Raw genomic sequence first — 22,093 nt, 5'->3', positions numbered from 1 at the left:
AAAGTTCTCCAATGAATTTTCTCACCAAAATATGCACTGGAAAATACTCTAAAAAATATCTAGATCTTAATCTCAACAGATCATAACCAATAGAATCCTTTAAATAAACAATCTGAAAGCAGTTTTAGTTTCAGTAGGACTCTGCTAACGGTCACAAAATCGTCTCCTGACGAAATGCTGACATTTCGAGATAACTCTTCACTGTAGTAACAAATTTCACATCAATCTCTTGTCTGGATAGGTGCAGATTCCTTGGGACTCAATTTTCACACATATGATTTATCTAAACAACTTCTAATACCTCTTAAATAAACTTAATATTGTTATAGATAAAGTCAATAAATAATTTACATTCATCCAAAATTACCAACTTAATGATAAGATAAATTTTATCATTTTAATCATCTAATTCTATCCAAATTTATCAACTTAGTCACCTAGTCCTAACTAAATTTTTATATCTACAATCTTCTCATTTAGCAGATTGATGATAAAATCAACTTAAAGAATGTCTTACATCTACAGAAATCATTATTTCCGTATTGGACAGTAGGCGAGCAATACTTTAAGTAAAAGTCCTTACAAGATACAATTGCTTGCTTGCTAGCAACATGGAACAAATAGTGCTCAATTTGGGTGAACACCTCGGCAAGAAAAGTAAGCGGAATTGAGTTCAAGTGGTAGGCGAGTGACACCACGAACAAGGTACTCGCCACCAGGCCAGCAATGTAAAGATCATGGATTTTGCCAATAGGCGAGCAATATAATAATTAAAAAAAGTGAGAAAGGGAAAAAATATTGTCAATCATGAATTGTACAACTACTACAAAATTATTTTAAAAAAAATGAATAAAATATGAGATTTATATGAAAAAAATTAATTTTTTAACAGTTGACTCTACTTTTCTTTTAAAGCAATTACGTAATGTTTATAGATTTCACGGTTGTATATAGAATTATTCAAAAAAATATAAGTCATTATTAACTATTTTATGGTATTGGGACGTGACATTACTTATTAGGCTAACATTTCCCACTGTATTGGGCTACAAGCCTCCAACTAAATGGGTTGAAGAAATACGACTAGACAAAAAACAAGTCCAATTAAAGAAAACTTTTATTTTTTTTATTAAATTTGCAATTGGATTGTGTCATAATTATTTGGGTATAAAGCTCGAAGCCAAAATAAAAACCATTAATTTAAAAACCCTACCAAATTTTCACCCACAACCCAATTAAACAACCTAGCTAACTCTTCTTCTTCATTTGAAGAGTTGTTGCTTTTGCAGTGGCCAGCTCCAACCTCCACGAGGCGGAGCCTCTAGTAATCAATGTAGCACCTATTTAAGGTTGATACTAGTTCATAGGAGTGTGCACCCAAGTCCAGGTCTAAGTACCCAAGTATACCGAGGTCCGGGTACCCGCGTATACCCAGGCTCGGAACCAAGTTTCATATCAGATCCAGATACCCACTTAGGTCAATCCAAGTTACAACTTGGGCCAGTACTTGGATGAATCGGGGCCTTTGAAACCCAAAAATTTTAGTACCCAAGTTGTACCCATATTTCACAAAAGAAGCCTACATTATATTAAAGTATTTTCAAGAAAAATAATAATTTTGAGAACAACGCTCGTATAAAACGATAGAAAAAGTTCAAAGCATCCAAGAAGACGATAATAATTGCACAACGAAGCATGCTGTTCACATGGATGCTTTCCATTTCACTTCATTTTCTGCTTTCTCCATTGGTATCATATCCAGGTACATGGGACCCATCAAAAGTAATATCATCAATTTATATGGAATGAGAACTAGGGGTGGATGACGATGCTTTACCACTCTACCCACCCCGTCCGGACCTTGTTAGGCCTGGGAGCGGCACTTCGTCCGCAAACAGAGGGTGTGCGGGCAGATGCGTGCACGCAGATGGGGGGCCAAGGGACTGGGTCCAAGCCCGCCCGAGGCTTATCCCATCCTCTTGGCCCAACAATTATATATATATATATATATATATAAAGTTTTCTTTAATAAAATGATGTTTTATTATGATAGGGTTTGTCTTAAAACAAGTCTCCCCCCTCGCCTCTCTCTCTCTCTTTGTGGTTGTGTGTAGGCTGGTTGTGAACTGCCGTGGGTGGGCTGTGGGTGGGGTGGGCAAACGATCGTAGGGCCAATCCACCCCTGGCATCTGAAAGGGGGCCCCGCCCACCCCCATCCAAATGCCAAGGCCTAGGCTCAGTAGCCCAAATTGCTCCCCCGCCCATGCAGGGGTGAGGTAGGGGCACCCCCTGACCATCCAAATGGTGCAGGTAGCAACCTAAAAGAGAATCCAATCCCTAGGATTAGAAAAGGGAAGAAAAAAGAATCAAGTCTCCATGCACCAATGATGATAAATGGTGAAGAACCTAATATACCAAAAAACTCAAAAGACAAAGAAAACTATCCTCTACTTTGACCCAGGGAAAAGAAACTAAATTGATTTCGTATATAAACCCATAATTGGGGTATTGTACCTGTAACCGAGTATACCCGGGTATAGATATCTAATTATTGGATTGGGTGAAATTCGGGTCAAAAATTACATACGGAATAAAGTTACCCAAATTTCGAACCGGGAGGGGAAAAACCTAGCCCAGATGAACAGTCTCACCAGTTCAACGATCGAAGCCTCCACATTACACTTTTTTTATGGGTAATTGTTTTGAGGGGAATCAACCCTAGTATTGGGGGTTTGAACCCTAGCCATGGACCTAAGGGTCCCTACCATAAGTAGTGCCATTTAGCTACAAGGAAACCTCCACACCTTGTTGAAAGCCACTACGATAGTGAAGAAGAGCTTCCCAACGCCAAGCTTCACAATGGTTGTGACTTTGAGAGAGGCTTTCAAAGTCTCAATTTTGAGTGCCCAAGATTCATCCCAAATCGTTGATCTTATTCTTTTGGTTGTGCTGCCCTCTTAGTGTTGACTAATTCTTCACATCTCCAGTAATATTACTCCATGCAACTTATATACATTTGTTTCAGTGCCTTTTAAATGTTCTTTAGTGTTTTCTCTCCTATGACCTTGAACGCAAAACCATGCCTAACTGAATAAACTCTAAAAGACCAAGTCAGTTACTGAATACAAAAAAAGTTAAATAGTAAACACATGAATGCTAGTTATTCCAGCCTTTTTACATTATGAATTGAGCTATTTCTGAGTTGCATATCGAGCCCACTGTTTAGGGAACATTTCTTGTGACTATTGAGCTTGAAGTGATCAAATTTGTTATTCCACTCGTTATGATTGCAACCATTACTTCTTTCTATGCTAACTTGGATTCCCACGTACGGCTTCCTCATTAATTGCAGAGATTGTCTCCTCTTCACATTTAATACCTAATACTTTCTATCAAGTCCATTAATGACTTTAAGTTACTTTCATGCTCTGCAAAAATTCAAAACTTTAACTTCGAATTCGACTCTGCATTGTTGAAATCAGATAATAAATTGGAGTCGGATTCGAATTTTTTTTTTTTTCTTTTACTCCGACTTTAGCCTCCATCTCCAATTCTAACTCCGACTTTATCCTCTAGCTTTGACTCCAATATTTTACATATATTATAAAAATATATATCATTTATATATTGATCATATATATTCATATAAAAACTCTATAACTTATATAATTAAATTCAGTATTATACTAGTATGTGTTAATGATATTGTGGGCAAGAACTAGTAAAGGCGAGTAGCTTAACCGCTCTGTAGGTTGGCGAGATGAGTCTTTCATCAAGGTCAAGAATCTTACATCTTGGTCATTGGGCGAGAAAACCAGTTATATTCAGCGCACACAGTATCTACCCGGTGGGACCCTTTCGAGTTCCGCAATCAATCTGCTGACCACCAAATCCTCCCAAACTTCGTAAATCAAGCCGTCTATTACTGAATCTTTCATTTTATATAATCTCACTATTCTTGGGATAATCTTCTTTTATGTTAACATTTATTTTTAGAAACTATTTTTCAGATCTTTAGGCTAGATTGTAGCCGTATTTATCTTATTTTCAAATTTGAGTTTTGACATCTATTTAATCCTATCTTGTAAGATGAATAGAGAGGAGTCTGAGTTTTAGAGTAAAAATATTCCAGAGTGTATTATTTAAGTTTCTTTCAAGAAAGCGGATCTGGGGGAGCAGAAGCGAGAGCCGCATGCTTCATCAACCGACTCCAACGAAGAATACTAGTTTTATTGTTTTTCTTTTTAATCTCATTATGAACTAATTCTATTTTCTAGAACTTTGATCAGTCTAGCATTGAACACAAAATTTATATTATAAGTTATTTTATTTTCAATATTTTCATGATTGAGTGATTATTCATTGTTCCTAATGCTTGCAATTTTCTAACTAATTATTGTTCGATCTATTGAATTGCAATGAGACCGAGAGGTGATTTGTGATTAAAGCTCTAGGATTAAGAACCATTAGTTGAGCGAAAGTAGAGATACTTTATCGCGATTAGTGTGATTTTCAAGAAAAATCTAAAGAACTTAATGAGTCTCAAATTAGTTAAATTCACATAGAGATATGGAGATATTAATTGAAGATATTTTTACTATTGTTTGAGAGAAAATATTAAATAGTTAAGGAGATTTTTATTATCAACTTGGGATAATTGGAATTCTATAATAAGGAAGAATAAATTGTGTGGGATTTGTTAGGTAAAATCAAATGCTCTAGATCTATTCTTATTATCTTTAATATCTTAATTTTAATGTTATTTTCTTTAGTTTAATTTAGATAATTTATTCTTCAAATTTCGGTTTTATAAATAGTAATTACTTTAATAAATTTCAATACTCAATAGCATAATTATTCCCTATGGGTTTGACATTCTCTTTCTTTAAAATACTTTACTACTTATTACGATTCTGTGTACTTACAAATATTTATGTTTCTAACAATACTTTGAATGGTGTTAAAACTGATTTTGTCAAGGAAGAAGGTAAAATGGTAGTCCAGTCTAGCCATCCGCCTTTGGAGACTGTTCTCATCACCCACAAAGGGGTTGAGATATCTGCTTCACCTTTCAAAATCTCGGAAACTATTTCCAGAGATCCTGAGAAGGACAAGATTCTCAAAGAAACAAAAAAATTTATTTCTCAAAATAACTTTGTGAATCTTGCTTTTCATACGATCGGACAATAGTTAGATCGGATTGAAGAAAATGTTGAAAAACCTGATCATATTCCTTTGATTTTGACTACAGATCAACCAAAAAAAATAATTGAAAAACCTTTGATTATCTTACCTGAAAGTCGAGCCAAAATTCATTTTAAAAATCCTCAGACAAAGACTTTAGATAAGATTAATCAAATGCTTAATGATATGAAAAGAGAACAGCCTTCTACTAGTGCTTTGTCTAACAAAAAAAAAAGAAGAAGAAGTTCTTATTGAAACTACAGATGAGTCTTCTAACGATCACTCTTCTGAAGAAAATGATCTTGATTTACTTGAAAAGAATTTTCAAGATATTGTTTTAAAACCTGAAATTGCCAGATTCTCTTCAAAAGGACTCAAACCAATGATTCTCTTCAAAGCCAATCTTCTTACTCTGCTAACAAGGTTTACGAATGGAATATTGATGGTTTCTCTGAACAAGAGATCATGAATACCATGAGTAAGATGTCCCTTGTAGCAAATGCTTATGTGAACAACAATATCAGACAATCTGATATTGTTAAGATTTTAACATAAGGTTTTTCCGGTGTTTTGAGAAACTGGTGGGATAAACATCTAACCAGAGATGCTAAGAAAACCATTCAGAACGCTGTCAAGTGTAATGATGAAGGGTTATCTATTTTTTATGAATCCATTGGATCTGCACAATCTGATGGGGTTAATACTTTGATTTAAACAATTTTAAAGCATTTTATTGGCACACTATCTGATATAACTAGCCGCATCAGTGACCAGCTAAATAATCTTAAATGTCATCAGATGTCTGATTATAGATGGTACCAAGATATTTTCATTTCCAAAGTAATGCTTCGAGATGATAGTCAGAAGCCTTACTGAAAGGAGAAATTTATTGATGGTTTACCTCGCTTGTTTGCTTACAAAGTGAAGGATGAACTTACTATTACTGGGTCTCTTAATTACGACGCATACACCTATGGTGATATTTGTGCAGTAATCAAGAAACTTGGTATTAGTATGTGTAATGATCAAAGGATGCTCCAAGAGCAGATGAGAAATAGCAAGAAAGCTAAATACGAAATGGGGACATTTTGTGAACAATTTGGACTTCCTGCTATAGCTCCCTCTAAAATGAAGCACAAGTTTTCTAAACCTCATGTTGGTATCAAGAGAAAACCCCGTGATGAATTTTATAAGAAAACTTATAAAAAACCATTTTCCAAGCCACTTTCTAAGAAAAAGAAATCTAATGATTTTTCTCAAGGAAAATGTTTTATTTGTGGCAATCCAGGACATTTTGCTGACAAATGCCCCCATAAAGCCAAAAAAGATAAAAAATTAAAAAAGAAGCTTAATCAGTTGAATATTGATAACAATGATAAAGAAGAACTATTTCGACTCCTAGAAATAGCTTCGTCTTCATCATCTGATATCCTTGAGTTCAGTTCTAGTGATTCAGAATATCACTCAAAAACTGAATCTTCAGATTCTACTGGTCCTAAGCTAGGTTGCAATTGTAATGATACTTGCTGCCAGACAAAAGGAAAGACAATCCATGTCTTGTCTAAATCTGAAGAGCAAGAAAATCTATTGCTAACCTTGATTTCTCAAATAACAAATCAATCCTGAGCTTAAGGAAGAATATCTTCTTAAGTTAAGAAAGGTTATGGCTCGCCAAGAACCAGAACCCTCTAAGCAAATGATTAGTTTTCAAGAAACCTTGGAAATATTTCAAAAGAAAAAACCCAAGGAAATTTCTACAAATGATTTACAACACGAAATAAATCTTGTTAAAAAAGAAATCTTTGAACTCAGATCTGAGGTAAACAACCTTAAGTCTGAAAATGAGATTCTAAAATAAGAATTTTTAGTGTTTAAAATTGATAAACAACTTGATCAGGATATTCCTTCTAACAATGAGCAAACAAATGATTCTGGTTCAAGCCAACATGAGTTAGCTACTGATATCCAGATTTGTTTGATCCATCATACAATTCCTCCAAAATGGTTTTCAAGGGTTACCATTGTAGTTGCCCACGATTTTCAATTTTCTATTGTTGCTATGATTGATTCCGGATCAGACCTGAATTGTATTCAGGAAAGACTCATTCCTAGTAAATATTTTGAAAAATCATCTGAGAGATTATTTTCTGCAAATGGATCCCAGATGAAAATCACATATGAGATTAACAACGCTCATGTTTGTCAAAACAAAGTTTGCTTTAAAATCCCTTCTGTTTTAGTCAAAAACATGTCTGACAAAGTGATTTTAGGCATTCCATTTATTTCTGATTTATATCATTTTTTTACTGAAAAAGATGGTATAACTACCGGCCCTTTTGGTCAAAACGTCAAATTCAAATTTGCATCTCGACAAGAGATTAATCAAGATAAAAGTTTGAAATCTTTACTTTTTGCAAAACAAAAATATCTAAATTTCCACCAACAGGAAATCAGGTACAAAAAGATTTCTGAACAATTTTCTTCACCAATTTTAATTTCAAAAATTGATAATTTTAACAAGCGTCTTTTTTTTATGTTTGTTCTGATTTACCAAATGTTTTTTGGCATAGGAAGAAACACATCTTTTCTCTTCCCTATATTAAAAATTTTGATGAAAATACCATCCCCTAAAGCTAGACCAATTCAGATGAATAGTCAAACTTTAGAATTCTGCAAAAAAGAAATTGCAGATCCTTTGAAAAAATACATAATTAGAGATAGCAAGTCCTATTGATCTTGTCCAGCTTTCCTTTTATAGTATAAGGAGTTCTTGTTTACAATCATTAAAGTAAAACAGTAAATCAATCTGTGAGTGAACAGTGGGAACTGTTTAGGCACGGGGCTCAGGGTATCATTATTGTGTCTCTCCAACTGTCCTCGTGGGCGGCTGCTTTAGACACAAAATGATAAAATATTATTCGGTCGTCTCTATGTCTTCCAGCTGTCTCTGTGGGCGGCTGCTTTAGGCATAAGATGACGAATATCTCAAAAAGAACTATGGTCGGTCTTCTTTGAACTCAAGTAGTAGTCAATCATCTTCCAGCTTTGGAATGCCTTCTGAATCATGACCAAATATATTACTGTATGAAGCCTCTGAGGATGCTTCTGAATTCTCATCGTTTTCAGAATTATCACTCGTAGACTTAGACAGTTGTTGCTCCAATAATTTTATTAAATCTTTTTTTCCAAGTCTGTTGAGGATATTATCTTTAGCAGACTTAGAAGATTTCTTTGAGGATGAGCTGGTGGCTTTTCCTCTTGATGAAGCAGTTGGTGAATTAGGGGCCCGAATTATTTGGGGATATTCGGGGACTGGTGAACCAGATTTGATTGCTGGGAATTCCTTCTTGTCTTGCAAATCAGAAGCGACTTAAGGGAAATCTTTAATCATCTGGTTAATCACTTTTTCAGTATATCCAAACTTATCCCACCATTTTAGCTCAGCATTTTTCTCATAAGTCCATTTAAAGATCCACAATAATTTGTAATTCTTGCAAAAATGGAGCTCATAAGGAAACATCTGTGAGTGCCGGTTCAGTTTTGTACCAACGACTTGTTGATAGAATGTAAAAGCTCTGGTGAGCTGCTCATGGAGATTCTGTGGAATTAGTCCAGTAGGGGAAAATTCCTTTGAATCTTGTATCAAAATTGATGAACCATGAATAGCTCATATCAGGTACCTGAAAGAACATGAAACGTCTCCAGGCAGTTATGTAATCAAAATAATTATAACTCAGTGCAGAGTCTGAGAGTCTTTTGGGAGTCCATGGATTTGTTCTCCATTCGGCCTCTGTCATGACTCGGAGGATATAAGCACTGTGATAGATTAATTTGGTGGAATCATTCTTATCATAAATGGGTTTTATGACAAGAGAGTTGGTGAGAATCAGGATACTGGAATAGTACTGGAGATTTTTGGAGGAATCTTCAGGTATCCAGTGGAAATTTGGGGGGAAATAGGAAAAGGCTATTTTGAACGAATCTGTTAAATTAGAATGGTTAGGTTCTATATGAAACAGATGAGTAATAAATGGCTTCTTCAAATATTCAGATTTTCCTTTTGGGAGGAAAAACTGGGGAGTAATCAAAGTATGGCCTTTTGATGTAATTGCTTTCGCATATGGATCAAAAGGTGTAGAAACCGTAGACGCGAAGGTAGCTGGTTGCACAATTTTACCAAGAGGTGTGAACCTATTGGTAATATCCAGTGCTGTTGAGGAGACACTGGGCACAATGGAAGATCCAGACTCATTCTTGATGAGTTTTATACTGGGGATTGAAGGTGGGGGATTCACTCTCTGTTTCTCTTTTCCTTTCTTCTTGCTTACGCTTATGGTTGGGTGTCTGCTAGAACTCTCTGGTAAGAAAATCAGGGATAGAATTATCAGTGCCTTTGATGTATTCAATATCAAAATCAAAAACACTTAAAATACCTTGCCATCGTGCAAAAATATGTTTTGATGCAATGTTTTCAACATCTTTTTCTAGAACAAATTTAGCACTCATGCAATCAATACGAAGTAAAAACTTCTTGTTTAACAAATCAGATTGAAATTTAGAAATACATAGTACTATAGATAAAATTTCTTGTTTAATAGTACTATATTTCTCTTATGCATGATTCTAGATTCCAGAATGGAAACGAACAATTTGTTCAAAAGAACCTGGTGAAACAGATTGTTTCAGAATGCCACCATAACCAATGTTTGAGGTATCTGTTTCAGCAATTTTAAATGAATCAGAAGTGGGGATACCAAGGCACGGAAGAGTCTTGACATGTGCTTTGATTTTCCTCATGATTTTAGTATGGATTTCTGTCCAAGGGGGAGGATTAGAAAGAAGTCGTTTGAACAAGAGACAACATTGTTTCCTCATATCCTTGTAGAAATCAGCAACATAATTAAGAGATCCTAAGAATCTCTGTAATTGATTTTTTTCAAGAATGACATCAGAGAATTTGTCGGCAAAATCAATGGCTCTTTGGATAGGCCTGATTTTCCCTTCAGAAATATCATCAGTTTGATCTTTTTCACAGAAACGACAAGACCATTGAGTCTAATGATGTCTAGAAATGAATTCAAATGTTTCCAGTGTTCATCAATAGATTTAGAAAAAACAAAGACATCATCTATATAGACGATGGTAAAAGCAGAGAACGAGTTGAAGAGGTCGTTCATGATGTGTTGGAACTCACTAGGGGCATTTTTGAGACCGAATGGCATTACATTCCATTCGAAATGACAGAAGGTGGTTACAAAGGCTGTCTTATACCGGTCTGACTCGGCTATCTGGATTTGTCAAAAACTAGATTTGAGGTCAAATTTGGAAAAGACTACAGCATCACTCAGCCTATGAATTAAGTCATTTTTGTTGGGAATAGGGTACCTAATCCACTACAGGACTTTGTTCAAAGGTTTGTAATTAATGACTAGACGAGGGGTTCCTCTTTCTAGTTTAGCATTTTTTCGGATATAAAAAGCTGGACAAGACCTTATTCTGGGCTAAGGTAGAACTCAAACCAGAACTCACTCGAGAGAAACACTTTTGATCCTCTCTACCTTGTTCTTGAGTCTCCTTATTTACCCTGATTTCTGTAAGTGCAAATCTGCAATACCTTGCGGCTATAATTACTTTAAGCTTGTTAATTTTAATAAAGCTTATATGTTCATTACAATTAATTTTGCATATTCATACATGCATATGGCCGGTTTAACCTCCTGTTTATTTTGTGCTTGCATAATTTAAAAATTGTGCAATATATCTTGTTTCTTCCATTCTCTTCCTTCTCTTCTTCTTCAGTCAGCTTCGGCTTTCCTTCTTTCCGCTGTCTTTAAAACTCATTCCACTCTATCATAAACTTTGCTCATATCAAGTTTCAATGACATAACACCGATTTTTATTCTCATTTTTTTTAATAGTATTAATAGTCTCAAAAACATTAAGGACATTATTAGTAATGAGTCGCCTAGGTAGAAAACTCATTGGCTATCAGAAATCACAAATGGCAAAATAGATTTAAGTCAATAAGCAATAGCCTTGGCAATAATCTTATAAACTACATTGCGTAAATTGATAGGTCTGTATTAAGTTATTTTCTAAGGTTGGTTCTTTTTTGGAATAAGAACAAAAAAAAGCCTCATTTTATGTGGACCTGTCTTATTTCCTCATTAATCTTGTCCTATTTTCTTTAGGCTCAACTTGAAATGGGAACAACCAAAGGTTGCCTAATATTTGTTGTTATCTTGTTTGTTATGTAATTGATTTCAATTTATGTTGTTTTAGTTTTTGTTGACTGTTGTTATAGTTGGGAACAATATTTGGCTTGTATTTGAGTGGTTGGTTATGTTTTCTATTTGTAATTTATTCAGCACTAAATGATTGGATAATAGATATTTCCATTGAATCATGATGTCTCATGGTTGCTCTTACTTGTTAGTCATTATTTTGGACATTCAGTGACAGCTAGGGCCTTGGCTAGATGGCTGAACAATCATTTTATTCTTTTTAGTTGATTTGAGAGTTTGACTCCAATATGAAATTATGGACGATACTGTATCAAGAATAGTCTAAATGGCCTACTATATAATTTTAATTTTTTTTAATTTTTGTTTTTTTATTTTTCAAGTTTGCATAATATCTGAAATATTTTTAGTCATATTTTTTATTTTTTTCATATCAAAAGTCTGTTTCTTTACTTTTTATTTTTTTATTTTTGATGTTTTTAGTCAAATTAAAACTTGAATAAACCACAAAAAACAATCTATTTATATGTAAAATGAGCTAAAAAAAAACTCAAATCCAACTCCATCCCAATAAATAAAAATCGGAATGGAGTTGGATCATACTCCGTGTAAGTCGAAATTATAGTCTACTCCGACTCGGTCTTTGTGCGACGTTGTTTATTTGGTGTCGTAGGTAGTATCCCCATATATGACTCCCAACTTCATAGCTTCTCTTTTTTATTTTTTTGATACAAAGGGGTGGGAGATTTCAAACCCAGATTTTCTATTTGGAGAACTGGGTCATATACCATCAGACCATCAAACTCTTGGCACATATGGTACTGCCCTAGCTTCTCTTAGTATTGTTGCCACAATGCCTACAATTTCAGTGTATAACTCTACTCCTATTTCTGATCAACCATATTCAACCTCATGTTCACCATGCATTTTAGAACTTCTCTTTCATTTTGGAACTTCTCTTTCATTTCCATACGCACTGACACTTCCATTTCCCTTTTCTTCTTCTTCTTTTTTTCAATTGCTCCTCATTCTTTCATTCGATAACAACAGAGCCACAACAAAAGAAAAGAAAAACTATAACTTCATTTTTTTCTTTTCCTTCTTTACTATTCATCCTCCTATAGTCTCAACACTACATAAAACTATCGAGCAAACCCATCTTTTCTCCCCCTCTGCACAGGCAAAATCAACAACAAAACACCACCAAAGTACTAAACTGCCATCAGATCAAGTAAGGAAGAAAAAAAACATCCCATATGGTAAACGTATATATTTTTAATTATTACAAAGAAAGAGAGAGGGAGAGGTGGCTTATAGAGGAACCATAGGGAGTAGGTTGTGGCTTTGGGTTATGCTTGCGGGGATAATGGCGGCACTTGTTTCTCTACTTTTGTCTCCCCTCTACTTTCTTTGTAGCCGTGTTAACGAGGAAGACGACGTAACATTGTGGCTGGAGACGAAGGTAGAGATTTGTGGTCTCAGACTTCCATCAGTCGGCTGAGGGAGGGAGGGCGACAGGTTCAAGGGGAGGGAAGTGCCATCGAGGTTTCTTTGGTGCTTCCAGGGGATGGACTCGCTGTCTTAGACAGGATGCGCTTCGTGGAAGGATCAAGAGAGGGAGATCTTGAGGCAGAGAGGAAACACAAAGAGGGAGGGACTGAGGAAGAGAGGAAACACAGAGAGGGAGGGAATGAAATGAAAAAAAAATTGAGGGAAGCTTCATGGAGTGAAACAGTTCATTTCGATGGCATTTTGTCACATCAGCAGCCACTTAAGCAGCGTTTACCCGGGCCTATTGAATGTAGAATTTTTCTAGAAAACAAATCTCCCAATGCTAAACACGTTTCTACATAAATCTCCCACACAATGCATCATCCATGTCTCACGAACTTCAACCCAATTCCATTATTCTAACTCACATGCTGAAAATCGCATTTTGAAAGGAATTTTCTTATTTATCCATCTTTACAGCGATGAAGTACACAGGTTTGTAATCCTTATTATGGTTTGTTAATTAGGGACCATTTTATTCCTTTATAATAGTGTTAGCATCATTTAAGACATTTTCTCAAATGATGCAATAATTAGTGTACCATCAAGTTGATTATAGGTAGATTACACCAAGTCTGTTATTATGATAAAAAGTTTAACCATATAGGTAGATTACACCAAGTCTGTTGTTATGATTTTTAAAGTTAAATACTTAGGCCCCGGCCCGTTTGGATAGTGAGGTGAAATGAAATGATTTTAGATGAAAGTTGAAAGATGAATAAAATATTATTAGAATATTATTTTTTAATATTATTATTGTTTTGGGATTTGAAAAAGTTGAATTATTTATTATATTTTGTGTAAAAATTTGAAAAGTTATAATGATGAGATAAAATGAAATAAGATGAGATGAAACCGTTTCTGTATCCAAATTGGGCTAATTAAATTAGTATCTAGCAGTCCTAGAATATTTTGATCAATAATTTGGTCTTTAAGCTTTTAAGTCTACTGAATATTAATTTAGTTAAACTTTTGTTTATATGAAAACAATGATGGAAACCGAGGTGAGCCTAGTCTTAAAGATCTTTTGCAAGTTCCAGATGAGCCAATTACAAGATCAAGAGCCAAAAAGATTAAGGAAGCTAATGGGGAACCAAGGTGGGCCTAGTCTTAAAGATCATTTGCAAGTTCTAGATGCACTAATTACAATATCAAGAGCCAAGAAGATCAAGAAAGTAATGCAAGGATTGATGCAATCCACTTGGGATGAAGTTAGCAAGAGTCCAACACTCAAGATGGGCTTGAAAGAAGGAGAACCAGTTTTAATCCACTTGATACAAACTATGGAAGACATGACTTAGAGTTATTGTTAGGGGCTATTGTTATTGAAGGTTTTCAATTTGTTTAAATCATTTAAAGGATTTATTTTATTATTCATAGGAATAAGTATAGAATAATCGGAGTTGAGGATGCTTGATCCATATATATTTTATTTTGTTAAACTAGGGTTTCAAGAAGTTATTGTAGCCGCGTTACTATAACCGAGGCACTATTCATCCGAGGACATTTTAGGTAAAATGGGCCTTATTTTGGTCTAGGATTAATTGGGATTTAGGTATTTAAATACCTCGTAGTGGTCCAACCCAAGTTCTTTTTAGACAATATTAAATTTTCATTGTGAGTTGAGTTTACTCCTCTTGTTCTTGATTGAACTTTTGAATTTATCAAAATTAAATCATAACCTTTGTAGCATTCCTTCTTGTAATATGGGTTCTTGAGACAGGTTCTTCAATGGGTCTAAATTTTAATATAATCTAGGTTCTTGAAACGAGTTCTCAATGGGTCTAGATTCTCCATCCATTGACTTGATTTTGACTTTCTTAGGTGAGTTTTAAAATTGATTGTGGGTTCAAGGGATTCCATTCCCACGGGTTCATATCATTTAGGGCCCGTTTGTTTTCAGAGATAAGATGAGATGAGATGAGATTAAAGTTAAAAAGTTGAATAAAATAATGTTAGAATATATTTTTTAATATTATTTTTGTTTTGGGATTTGAAAAAGTTGAATTTTTTATTTTATTTTTTGTGGGGATTTGAGAAAGTTGTAATGATGAGGTGAGATGAGATGAGATGAGATGAGATGTTTTTCGAAAACAAACAAGGCCTTAGTATTCAGAGCTCAGTTTCCAATCAAATCTAATTCTATCTTTTAATTCTTGCATTACTTATAAAAAAAAGTGCAGAAATTTCCTTCATCCTAAGGCTGCCGAATTTCTCATTGTTTTCTAAGGTTTCCATGTTCTTTGATTATAGTTGCCTTGTACTTTGATTAGGGTTGCAAAAACATAAAAAAAAAATTAAAAATAAAAAGAGAGAGAGAGAGAGAGAGGGGCTGCCATATATTACTTATTCTAGGGTTTTGAGTTATTGTTAGGGTTATGTCAATTGTTTATTCTTTTGATTGTGATCAAATTAGATAGTGAAAAGAAAAAAAAAATCATCAAAAAAAAATAGAAATCTGATTTTTTTTTTCTTGAGCCTTATCATCGAAATGGCTTCATACTTCATTATAGTTGGTAACTTGTTTCGTTCTTATAATTTCCTTAATTCTCGTGTCATTTTATTCTTTCCGTATTTCTCTTGTTCTTATTTCTTGGACCTAATTACTAGTTGGAATTAAATAAGGTTGCATTGTTTTAATTGAGTTTAATTAGTTCTTAAAGATTTTGAATGGAAAAACTATTGAGATAAAAGGCAAAAAAGTGTGAGACTATTATCAGGAAAAAAAATTAATTAAGAGTGAAACACAAGTGGAGTGTCATTATTCGAGTGTAACACGTAAAGGAGTGTATGAGGTTTTCTACTAACATTCTTTTTGTGCAACGCATTACGATGTTTCACAAGAGTAACTCATCACTAAAGGGGATGACAAATAACTCATTCTTTCTGTTGCATGCTATGCAACAACAATTTGAACGATTGAATTTGGTGTTGGGGGAAGTGAGGGATGGGATGAATCAACGAGATGCAGTATGTAGAAAACTGCAAGGTGGGATTGATAGGAGGAGGTGTGAGCCTAGTATTGAATATAAGTGTAAAAATAAAGAGTATGGTGAGTCTCTTGTTGCCAGGCGTACTCTAAATACACAAATTAAGATAGATAATATAAAGCAGTAGAGTAAGAATATTTTTCATACTAGATGTCACATCAACAATAAGGTATGTAGTATAATTATCGATGGGAGGAGTTGTATTAATTTGGCTAACACTACTTTAGTTGAAAAATTAAATTTATCTACTTTTAAACATTCTAGACCATACAAGTTGCAGTGGTTGAGTGATCGTGGGGAGCTTAGGGTAAATAAACAAGTGCTAGTTTCTTTTTCAATTAGAAAATACTAGGATGTGGTGCTTTGTGATGTAGTTGTCTATGCATGCTAGCCATATTGTGTTGGGGAAGCGGTGGCAGTATGATAGGAATGTGATATATCATGGGTTAAGGAACATGTACAGTTTTGTAAAAGATAGAAAAATGATCAAACTTGCTCCTTTAACTCCAACAGAGGTCCATAAGGACCATCTGAAACTGAAAAGTGAGGTTGCTTAAAAAAGAAAGAGTGAAAATGAGAATGATAAAAAAAAAAAGAGTGAAAGTGAAAGTGATAAAAAAAAAAAAGTAAAAAAGAGATTGAGCTAAAAAAAAGAGTGAAAATGAGATTGAGCTAAAAAATAAGAGTGAATGTGAGATTGAGAAAAGAATAAATAGTGAGGCCAAAAAGGGGAGAGAGAGAAAAAAGATGAGGCTGAGGCTGAGACCGAGACCTTAAGAAAAAGAGAGAATGAGTTGAAAAACAATTATGAGGTCGAGAGTTCAAAAAGAGATTAAGAAAAAGAGAGTGACAAAAAAAAAGTGAAAGGGAAAAAGAAAGTGAAAAGGAAAAAGAGAATGAAAAAGAAAAAAAGAGTGGAAAGAAAAGAGCGTGAAGAAAGTGAGAGAAAAACAAAGAGAAAATTGAGTGTTTATACTAAAACGAGTCTTAATACTAACGAACTTGACGTATCTTTGCGTAATGTTGTTGTCTCTTTGTTTCAGAGATATGAGGTCGTATTTTCTAGCGGTGTGTTTAGTGGATTGCCACCTATTAGGGAGATAAAACGCTACATTAATTTTGTGTTAGGTGCAACAATTCCTACATGACCTTTCTTTGAAGAACATGAGTCATTAACATACTTGAAGGGCCAAGGTAAGTTGTTGACTAGAATGCATGCTAAGTGGGAGGATTGTATTGAGATTTGAATATGATAAGAAATTGCATGCTAATGACGATGACTTTGCTAGGGTGTATGGAACAAATGACAAAGCATCGTTTGGTAAGTTCTATAAATTAGATTGGTATTTGTTTAGAAAGAATAGACTTTGTGTACCTACTAGTTTTATGCGTAAGTTGCTTGTGTATGATAGACTTGTGGTTTATTGGGTCATTTTGGTGTAAACAAGATTTTAGACGTATTACATAAACGTTTGTGATAGTATCATTTTCCATTCATTGACTTGTTGCGTGAACGTTTGCGAGAGTTTCACTTGTCTTTTATTGAGTTTGCATATAATTGGAGTGGTCATTTTGGTGTAAAGAAGATTTTAGATATGTTGCATAAACGTTTGCGAGAGTATCATTTGCCATTCATTGACTTGTTGCATGAAAGTTTGCGGGAGTATCATTTGCCGTTCATTAAGTTTGTATATAATTGGAGTGGTAATTTTGGTGTAAAGAAGATTTTAGACGTATTGCATGAACGTTTGTGAAAGTATCATTTATTATTCATTGAGTTTACATATAATTGGAGTGTTCATGCTACTACTAAATTTTCACATTTTGAAATTGTTTATAGACTTAATCTATTTACCCCTGTAGATTTAATACATTATTTACCTATTGATGACAGGAGTAGTGATGAGAACCAAGGTAGGCCTACTCTTAAAGATCCTTTGCAAGTTCCAGATGGGCCAATTACAAGATCAAGGGCCAAGAATATCCAAGAAGCAATGCACGGATTGGTGCAATCCACTTGGGATGAAGCTAGCAAGAGCTTAACACTCAAGATGGGCTTGAAAGAAGGAGAACTAGTTTTGATCCACTTGATTCAAGCTGTGGAAGACATGACTTAAAGATCGGGCCTATTGTTATTGGAGGCTTCCAATTTGGTTAAATGATTTATTTTATTAGTTTAAAATAAGTGGGCTTGAAGATGTTTGGCCCACACGTCTTATTTTTAATGAATTAGGATTTTCGGGAAGACTTTGTATTTTGGCCGAGGGCTTATTTGGAAAGTTATTTTTAGGAACTAGGGTTTCAAGAGGTTACTATAGCATTACTGTAGCCGCGCGTACTATAGCTGCGACACTGTTCATCCAGGGGTATTTTGGATAAAAGGGGCTTAATTTTGGCTAGGGTTTTAATTAGGTTTGCTTTAAATACTCTTTGTAGCCTCATTTGAAGCCTTAGATAATATTGAATTTTATTTGTGAGTTGAGTTTATTCCTCTTGTTCTTGATGAACTCTTGAACTTATCAAAGGTAAATCACAACCTTTGTGGCATTCTTCCTTTGTAATCTGAGTTCTTGAGACTTGTTCTTCAACGGGTTTAGATTTTAATATAATCTAGGTTCTTGAAACTAGTTCTTATCTGGTCTAGGTTCTCCATCATTTGACTTGATTTTGGCTTTCTTGCAGAGTTTTCAAATTGATTGTGGGTTCAAGGGATTTCATTCTCGCAGGTTCATAATATTTGGTATTCAAACCAAGGTTTCCAATCAGGTCTGATTCTATCTTTTAATTTCTTGCATCCTTAAATTTAATTCTAGAGCTACAATGTTCTAGGGTTGCCAAAAAAAAAAACAATTGCAGAAACAAAAAGTAGGCTGTTGAAATTATTAGGGTTTTGGGTTTGGCTAAAATTTGCATCACCTAGGGTTTTAAAATTCTAGGGTTTAATGCATCTCTAAGTTTGTCAATTGCTTGGAGCGTCGTTTCATTGATTCTCTTCTATTTCGTTGTCAATTCTTGCGTGCTTGAATTCAATTGCTTGATTTTCACAATTGAGTATTGCTGTTTGTGATTGAATTAGAGAAGAAAAAGGAAAATAAAAGAAAAGAAAGGAAAGGAAAGGAAAAGACAAGAAAAGAAGAAAAAAATTCAAAAAAATAAAAAAGAAGAAGAAGAAAAAGAATAAGAAAAGAAAATGTATCATATTTAAATGTTGTTACATAGTTACAACGAAGAGAAAGAAAAATATTTGTTGATTGAGTTTTATCATCAAAAGGGCTGAATACATATTTGTAGTTGGTATCTTATTTTATAATTACTCTTTCCCTCGTACAAAGTCCTTGAGTCTCGTGCCATTTTATTCCTTCCTTATTTCTTAGATCTATATTACTTATTGGAATAATACAAGATTGTATTGTCTTGATTTAGTTCAACTAGTTCTTAAAGAAGTTGGGAAAACTATTGAGGTAAAAGGTAAGAGAGTGTGAAACTATTATCGGGAAAAAGTCAATTAAAAGTGAAACACGAGTAGAGTGTCATTATTCGAGTATAAACACGTAAGGGAGTGTGTGAGGTTTTCCACTAACATTCTTTTGTGCAGCACTTTACTATATCTCACCGAAGTGGCTCTTCACCGAAGGAGATGGTAGATGACTCATCCTTTGTATTGCAATCTATGCAACAACAGTTTGAGCAGTTGAACTTGGTGTTGGGTGAAGTGAGGGATAGGATGGATCATCAAGAAATGGTAATTAGAAATATACAAGGCATGAGAGATAGGAGGAGGAGTGAGCCTTGTATTGAACATAAGTGTAAGAATGAAGAGTATGGTGAGTCTATTGTTGCCAGGCATGCTCTCAATACACAAATTAAGATGAATGATACAAAGAAGCAGAGTGAGAACATTTTTCATACTAGATGCCACATCAACAACAAGGTATGTAGTATGATAATTGATTTGAGGAGTTTTATTAATTTGGCTAGCACTACTGTAGTTGAAAAATTAAATTTACCTACCTTGAAACACCTTAGACCATACAAGTTGCTGTGGTTGAGTGATTGTGGGGAGGTTAGGGTAAACAAGTAAGTGCTAGTTTTCTTTTCAATTGGGAAATACCAATATATGGTCCTTTGTGATGTAGTGCCTATGCATGCTGGCCATATTTTGTTGGGTAAACCGTGACAGTTTGATAGGAAGGTGATCCATGATGGGTTAAGGAACATGTATAGTTTTGAAAATGATGGAAAAATAATCAAACTTGCTCCTTTAACTCCAACACAATTCCATGGGGACCAATTGAAATTGAAAATTGAGGTTGCTCAAAAAAGAAAGAGTGAAAATGAGAGTGATGAAAAAAAAAAGTGAAAAAGAAATTGAGCTAAAAAACAAGAATGAAGGTTAGATTGAGCTAAAAAGTAAGAGTGAATGTGAGATTGAGAAAAAAAGAAATAGTGAGGCCGAAAAGGAGAGAGAGAGAAAAATGAGAGAGAAAAAAGATGACAGTGAGGTTGAGACCTCAAGAAAAAGAGAGAATGAGTTAGAAAATAATTGTGAGGTCGAGAGTACAAAAAAAGATGAAGAAAAAGAGAGTAATAGAAAATAAATGAGTGAAACAGAAAAAGTGAGTGAAACAAAAAAAAAGTAAGTGGAAAGAAAAGAGAGAGTGAAAAAAGTGAGAGAAAAACAAAGAGAAAATTGAGTTTTTATGCTAAGGCGAATTAGTGCTAACAAACTTGACGTATCTTTGCCTAGTATTGTTGTCTCTTTGTTGCAGGGATATGAGGTCATGTTTTCCAGCGGTGTGTTTAGTGGATTGCCACCTATTAGAGAGATAGAGCACTACATTGATTCTGTGCCAGGTGCGACAATTCCTAACCGACCTTTTTTTCAAGAACATGAGTCCTTAACACACATAAAGGAACAATGTAAGTTGCTGACTAGAATGCATGCTAAGTAGGAGGACTGTATTGAAACTTTTTCTCATGTATTCAAATACCCACAAGGTATGAAAAATTTTGTGGTTGATGCTTTAGCAAGAAGGTATGTCCTTATCTTCATTTTAGATGCAAAATTATTGAGACTTAAATCTGATAAGGAATTGCATGCTAATGATGATGACTTTGCTAGTGTGTATGGAACATGTGAGAAAGCATCGTCTAGTAAGTTCTATAAACTAGATTGGTACTTGTTTATAGAGAATAGATTTTGTATGTCTACTAGTTTTATGCGTAAGTTACTTGTGTGTGATAGACATGGTGGTTTGTTGGGTTACCTTGGTGTAAGAAAGATTTTTGTTGTGTTGCATGAACGTTTGTGGGAATATCATTTGCCATTCAATGACGTGTTGCATGAACGTTTGTGGAAGTATCATTTGTCATTCATTAATTTTTTGCATGAACGTTTGTGAGAGAATCATTTGTCATTCAATGACATATTGAATGAACGTTTATGGAAGTATCATTTGTTATTCATTGATGTGTTACGTGAACGTTTGTGGGAGTATTATTTGTCATTCATTGAAGTGTTGCATGAACGTTTGTGGAAGTATCATTTGTCATTGATTAACGTGTTGCATGAACGTTTGTGGGAGTATTGTTTGCCATTCATTGAGTTTGCATATAATTGGAGTGATCATTTTGGTGTAAGGAATGCTTTAGGTGTGTTTTATGAATGTTTGTGTGAGTATCATTTGCCATATATTGACTTGTTACATGAACATTTGCAGGAGTATCATTTGCGTTTCATTGAGTTTGTATATAATTGGAGTGGTCATTTTGGTGTGAGAAAAACTTTAGAAATGTTTTATGAACATTTGTGGGAGTATTATTTGTAATTCATTGAGTTTACATATAATTGGAGTGTTCACTGTTCATGCTACTACTCAATTTTTACCTTTTAAAATTGTTTATAGATTTAATCAATTTACTCGTTTAGATTTAACACATTTACCTGTTGATGACAGGAGTAGCTTGGATGAACTTTTCCAAATTCTTGAGAAAATTAATGACAATGCATATAAAGTGGATCTTCCATGTGAATATAATGTTTCTCCTACTTTCAATGGTTCTAATCTTTCTCCTTTTGATGTAGGTGAAGATTCGAGGTCGAATCCTTTTGAGGAGAAGGGGAAT

The sequence above is a fragment of the Juglans microcarpa x Juglans regia genome, chromosome 4D (genome assembly GCF_004785595.1).
Source record: "Juglans microcarpa x Juglans regia isolate MS1-56 chromosome 4D, Jm3101_v1.0, whole genome shotgun sequence".
NCBI classification, from domain to species: domain Eukaryota; kingdom Viridiplantae; phylum Streptophyta; class Magnoliopsida; order Fagales; family Juglandaceae; genus Juglans; species Juglans microcarpa x Juglans regia.
The sequence above is the reverse complement of the archived record's forward strand: the minus strand, read 5'-3'. Positions refer to the sequence as shown.